Genomic DNA, 5,780 nt, shown 5'->3' on the forward strand with positions numbered 1-5,780 from the left:
TTGTTGGCACCTAGAGGGGTCCTTTGAATGAATATTTGCTAATCCAAGTGAATCTAGATGTCTGTGATTGGCTAGTTAAAAAGAAAACCAAATGGATATTGGAAAATAAGTCAGCTATCCCCTCTTGCCTAATAATGACAAACACTTTCATGCTTTAACTGAGAGGCTCTGCCTCCATTGAAACTATAAGCTGCACAATATTTAACAGTTGCATCTTTATGAGACAAGAGAGGGTGATGATGCTCAGAAAAAAAAGTTCTTTACCAAATGATCACTCGAATTAACCAAATGTTTTCATTCCTGGGCACTTTATTTGGCTTTGGCAACTAAACCAAACCAGACTCTAGGACTGTTTTCAAAACCGCATTTTAAAAAGATCTTTTGGATGCCACTTTGTCCAGTGCTTAGTTTTAATTTAACATGGTACCAAAATGTTACTACTAAGTATGACAGACCCCAACCACTCATCTCTGCACTTTATCTAGACAGCAGGCAGGCCAGGATGTCTGTGGGAAGTGAAGACCAGCGCACAAAAAAGTGCAAATACCCCGATCTAACGCTCCAACCATAGGCAAGGTAGAAACCCTTTCCAGAGCTTTGCTTCTCAGTTTCTGGGTCTGTAGCTGCTGCCAGCCCCAATTGTGATCTTGCACAAGAGAGGCAAAACCACTGGACAAGCTTGCAGTCCATCAGCTACCCAGCTGAGGATCCTCCAAGGAGAAGTTAGGACTGCTGAGAAGCACAGGCTGCTGAATGTTCCTCTTCTGCCAGACATAAACCTGAAGCAAGACAGAATTATGAGAATCTAGATTTGTCTCAAATCCATCATCCTTCTCAGTAATCTTCCCAGCACAAAAGAAAGAATGAATACCAATAAAAAGATAACACAAACATTTTAAATAAAGTTTACTAATTGAAAGGACTGATAGAGAGAGGGAGGCATTCTTCAAAATCTATTGTCATGCCTTTGGGGAGTTTATTGCCTATCAGCATTTTTTCCCCTCAAGAAAAACAGAACAGCAACGTTTGTTCAGAAAAAAAAAAAAAAAGCCAATTGTGTTCCTTCCTTTCTTATTACTTTTATTGTTTGAGGTTTCTTTTAGACAATAATGTGGCATTGTGATTTGGAGATGGGGGGAAAAAAACAATCCCTTGTCTTTCAAACATAAGAATGTGATTGTATGCTATTGTTGCCAACAATGAGCTAAAGAGGTTAATGGATCACATATCTGGCAAACAGCCATTTTTCCTCCTGCTCAATATATTAAACAATATACATTCTGTTGTTGCTGCTGAGCTTCTGATTCTGTGTGAGTAGTTGGTAAATAAGTTTACTTGCATTTAAGTTATCTCTTTCTAGAACTCAGCAGCTTTGTCCTTCAGGCAGTCTCCTGAAATTTAAATTGCAGTTTGAGATCCGAGCTCCTGAGCTTTCAAAGTGACGGTAAAAGAGGAAGGCTAGGAAAGGGGGGTGGGCTGGCTGTTGAAGGAGAATCTAGAAATATTGTGCCTTGTCAATTGCATCCGACCTTTCATTTTCAGGTGGCCTGAATTAACAGAATGAAATTACCATATAAAAAGAAAGGGATACGGGAGAAAGCACCCCTGTTCTTTCTGGTGTTGTTGCCAGTGATCATTCTAACAGACCTGTAATTAAACGCACAATCCTCTCCGCCGACCCCCAGGTTGACTCAACTTTGCATTCTGTGACTGTCATTTGAAAACAGACAAGCCGTCAGAAGCAATAATGCGTGATTCTCGACTAAGACTTTTGTGTGTGTTGCATTTGTGCTATGGAATTAGTGAGAGACCTAATGCCTCAGCAGCCAAAGGGGGGGGGAGGGGTATTTGTTTGTTTGTTTGTTTAAAGGAAAATCCAGAGAGAGAGAGAGAGAGAGAGAGAGAAAACTTTGTCAATAAGAAAGGTATTAGTTTTTCAGGAAATTTTGGTTGGGTGGCCATAGATACTAAGGGAGGGGACTAGAGTTGAGAGAGAAGCAGCACCACACCAGCCTGGATCTGGTGGGATCCCTTCGATCTAGCAAAGGGCACAGTAAACAGCACCTCGACTTCCGTGGCCCTCTGTGTTGCCGGGAGCAAAGGGAAGAGGGACAGGACAGACTGCGTGGGGAAGGCGAGTGTGCCTCTCGGGCTTTGGGATTTGGACTCGAAAGAAAAAGGCTGAGCGACGATCTCTGCTTCCCAGCTTGGCGGTGATCGCCCCCTGCGACTCCGGATGCATACAGCAGTCTGAGAACGGCCGCCGCCGCCGCCCGACCCCTCTCCCAGCCTCCAGCTCTCCTGATAGGCAACCTAGAGCCACAGGCCAGCTCCCTGGACACCTGTGTGCCCCAAGCTCGGCGTCTAGGGCCCTCACCCTAGGGACACCGGTCTCAGCTCCTCAGACATTGGGTCCTTCCGACTTCTAAGTTCCTAGGTTCTGCCACCCTGGTGACTTCTGCGGGTTCCCCAAGCTTCGGCCTCAGTCGGCGGGGGAGCCCTGCGCGCCCCCCTCCCCATCGCCTCGCTGGCCCGCAGCTCCCGCGCCCGGGTGGGATGGGCGGCGGCTCGGCCGCAGGACCTCGGCCTCGGGGTAAATCCCCTCCCCCCCCTTCTCCGCCTGAGCCCTGCCCTCCCCCTTCAGCAAGCCGCCCCGGTGTGAGCGCCCCTCTCTCGACTGAAGACACCTGCGCTTCCTTCCCCACCCTTCTCCGCCCCTTTCGCTGCGGTTTCTCACCGCCTTTGGGAGCTCGGGAGCGCCTGCTGGAGGAGGAGCAGCGGGGAGGAGGCGGAGGGCGAGGAGTAGGGGCGGGGTGGGTGGGGAGAGAGCGGGAGGGTGTGGACTGGCAGCCACTCTGCAGCTGGTCGCCGGGGACCCGGTCCCTCCCGCGCGCCGAGTGATGGAGGGGAAGAGATTCGCTTAGACACACACACGCGCACACAGCTGGGCACGTCTCCGGGAGGCAGCTGCCGGCTCGGGCGCGCCGGGGGCCGGGCGGCGGCCGTGACAGCGCCAGCCGCGGGGAGCGGGGCGCCGGCACCGCTTGGCACCGCGGCTCCGAGACCCAGGAAGGGAAGATCCCAGCCGCCCTGACTGTTGCTCTTTTGGGCGGATCGGGAGGGAGCAGGCTGCCCAAGGAGCTGTCACCGAGGACACCGGAGGCTCTCCCCTTGGCGCTCAGAGTCCGGGGCCGCGCCAGTGCCCGCGTGGGGCGAGGAGGATGCGCACCTCCTCCCGCAGAGCGGCTGCGGGCCCGGGCACTGCGTGGACTCGGGCTCCGGCGGCTGCCCGTGCCGTGCCTGCGCCGCGGGAGCGCGCCCTGCCGCACCTGGCCCCAGCCTCCCGGCGAAGTGCAGGAAACGCGCCCTAAACTCCACTACTTCTCGCCCGCTTCCTCCCCCTTCCGGCTCCCGCCCGGGACCCAGCAGCCGCCGCCGCTGCCCGCGTGTGGGGCCCGCCCGCCTCTTACTCTCACGCGCGCACGCACAGCGCGGTTGCTCGCTCCCATTCACGCCGACTCGCTCTCCGCGGAGCCGGAGCCCGGGCTTCCGAAACTACTGGACCAACTGCGGCGGAGACTGCGGGAGCGACCAGTGGCCCGGAGCGACCCGTGGCCGGCGCCCGCGCCCTGGGCTCCCGCCCCCGCCCCCGCCGCCGCGCCCGGGACGAAGGTGAGCAGGGCGAGCTGCCCGCCTCGCGCCGGGGAGGGGCTCGGGCGCAGCGGGCTGAAAGCTCGTAGATTCGGGAGGAATGGACTCGGGAGGGGAGTCGCCCAAGGGCGACGTCCGTGCGGTGCCAGCCGAAACCACTTTGGGGGCGCGGTTCTCCTGGGTGCTGCCGGGGGTAGACTTTTGAGACGTTCCCTGGGGCTCGGGGCTAAACTAGAGCAAGAGGGGAACCGGCGGGGCGATTCCCGGGGTAAATTTAAGAGGGTCGTAGGTGTCAGTCGGTCAGTCTCAGCCCGCGCTGGGCTCTCTTTGAGGGAGCCAGGGAGGAAACACGGGTAAACTGCGCTCTGCAGAGTTTGGGGCCTCGCGCCCAGCCACTTCCCCGGGTGGCTGTGGGGCTGTCGCTTGGAGCGCGAGACGGCTTCGGGAGACTGGGGGGCTGCAAGGCCGGAGCGGGGGGCAGGCAGAGGCTCAGTTAACTTGGGTCGGGTGCGATCTCCGCCCCAGCCGGCCCCCATCTCTCGCAGCCCCAGACCCCGCCACCCATCCCACTCACGAGTCCCCAACACGCGCGCGCGCGCTGGATGCAATCGAGGGGGCGGTCACATTATTCAGGGGTGCGCGAGGTCGCTGTGCCTTCTGACTGGAGCGCAGAGACCCCTGCTCCTGGGACTTGGGTGGTCGCCTTGGTTTGGGGACTCGGGGAATGAGCGCCCCGAGGAGCGCGCAGACTGTTGTGGACGCCTCTACCCGGCGGTTCCCGGTGCACAGCGAGCAGTCCTCCGCTTCAGCTCCGGAGTCACTTCACCCTGTTGGGCTCCGTTCTCCAGCTTCTCTCTTGGCGTGCTTCAGGGTGCCCGCCCAAAGGGGCTGCTGCTCAGATCCGTGGTTTCCCCAGTCCTCACCCGGTGGGTCGGTCTCTCCCTCTCCATCCCTTCCTTCTTTCCCTCCCTCCTCCCAATACCACCTTCTTCATGGAAAACATTGATCCCTTAAGGGGAGGTTTAATATTTGCAAAGTGCTTTATATCATATTACTTCGTGGCTACGTTTAATTGCACTGTAACTCTTCTCTGATTTATGTAAACTTAGTCTGATAAATAGCATACAGGGTCAGGTTGGGCGTGAGCGAGAGTGGGTGAGCGTCCTTTCTGTAAAGGTGCCCTTTTCTAAACAGATTTGCTCCAAGTACTATGAGGTGGTTCTTCTGAAAGCTTTTGCTCAGTAGTTTTGACGTATTTCAAAGCTTTAAACCAATGTTTGCACGTGACAATTTATTTCAAATTTATTCAGTGTCCAGTCCAAGGAAAAGTTGAAATGAAGGTAAGAAAAGGGATTACAAATTTGGATATCAAAGCTGTTTTTAAAAATGTTTTTTATTGAGCTCAATGATGTTGTAGCAGATTTTTAAAAGTTACCTTAGTGGTTTCTCCCAGGGAAGCTCTTAACAGGAGAAACGAAGAAAACAGTACTACAAACCTTACTCCCTTTGTTTGTTTACAAATGGTCCTGGCTTAAAGTGACTGGGGGAGCACGGGGAGGGATTCTTTAGGAATGTGAAGTCGGCCACCAGTGAACTAGAGGCAGGAAGATATTGCACACAACCTAATGATGGACGGAAACTGATGTTTAAATTTAACTGCCTCTCAGAGTCTGAACAGTGAAATGGAAAACTGCTCTCGCCCCTTCCAGATTACTCCAGAGTATTTTTAAAGTATTCTTTTTTCAGTTACTAAAATGCATAGAAACATATTTAATGATGTGAAATAATATTTTCAAATAGATGCCTAAATCAGGTTACGTGGGAAATTATGAGCATAGCATTTAATGGGGTTTCACAGAAGTACGAGGATCATGATTTCTAGGTTAAGCTGGACCTCCTGCTTAGATTTTAATACTGGAAGTTGCTCCCTTTTGGACCTTTCTGAGAAGGTGTTCATTACAGTGTTTTGATTATGCTTGCATCATTGTCCTTACCATTTTGCAGGCAGACACAGATGTTTTTGAATGAATAACCTTCTTACTCACTGAATTTCCACTCATTCAAGAAGTATTTATTGAGCACAGGAGCACACACACAGAGGCAAAGCTGGGCTGGATGTTATTTTAAAT

At 53.1% G+C, this 5,780-nt stretch overlaps 1 long non-coding RNA gene across 1 annotated transcript; it reads right to left on the reverse strand.

Annotated features, from left to right (window-relative positions):
• Positions 1–289: 289 nt before the first annotated feature.
• LOC128777654 (uncharacterized) lies at positions 290–3,636 on the reverse strand. Its single transcript, XR_008422912.1, has 2 exons — positions 3,471–3,636; positions 290–779 (listed from the first exon to the last, which is right to left on the reverse strand). It is a non-coding gene; the product is annotated as an uncharacterized LOC128777654 (long non-coding RNA).
• Between the last annotated feature and the right edge of the window lie 2,144 nt (positions 3,637–5,780).

The sequence above is a fragment of the Panthera pardus genome, unplaced genomic scaffold (assembly GCF_024362965.1).
Source record: "Panthera pardus isolate Hobbes unplaced genomic scaffold, ASM2436296v1 HiC_scaffold_17, whole genome shotgun sequence".
NCBI lineage: Eukaryota > Metazoa > Chordata > Mammalia > Carnivora > Felidae > Panthera > Panthera pardus.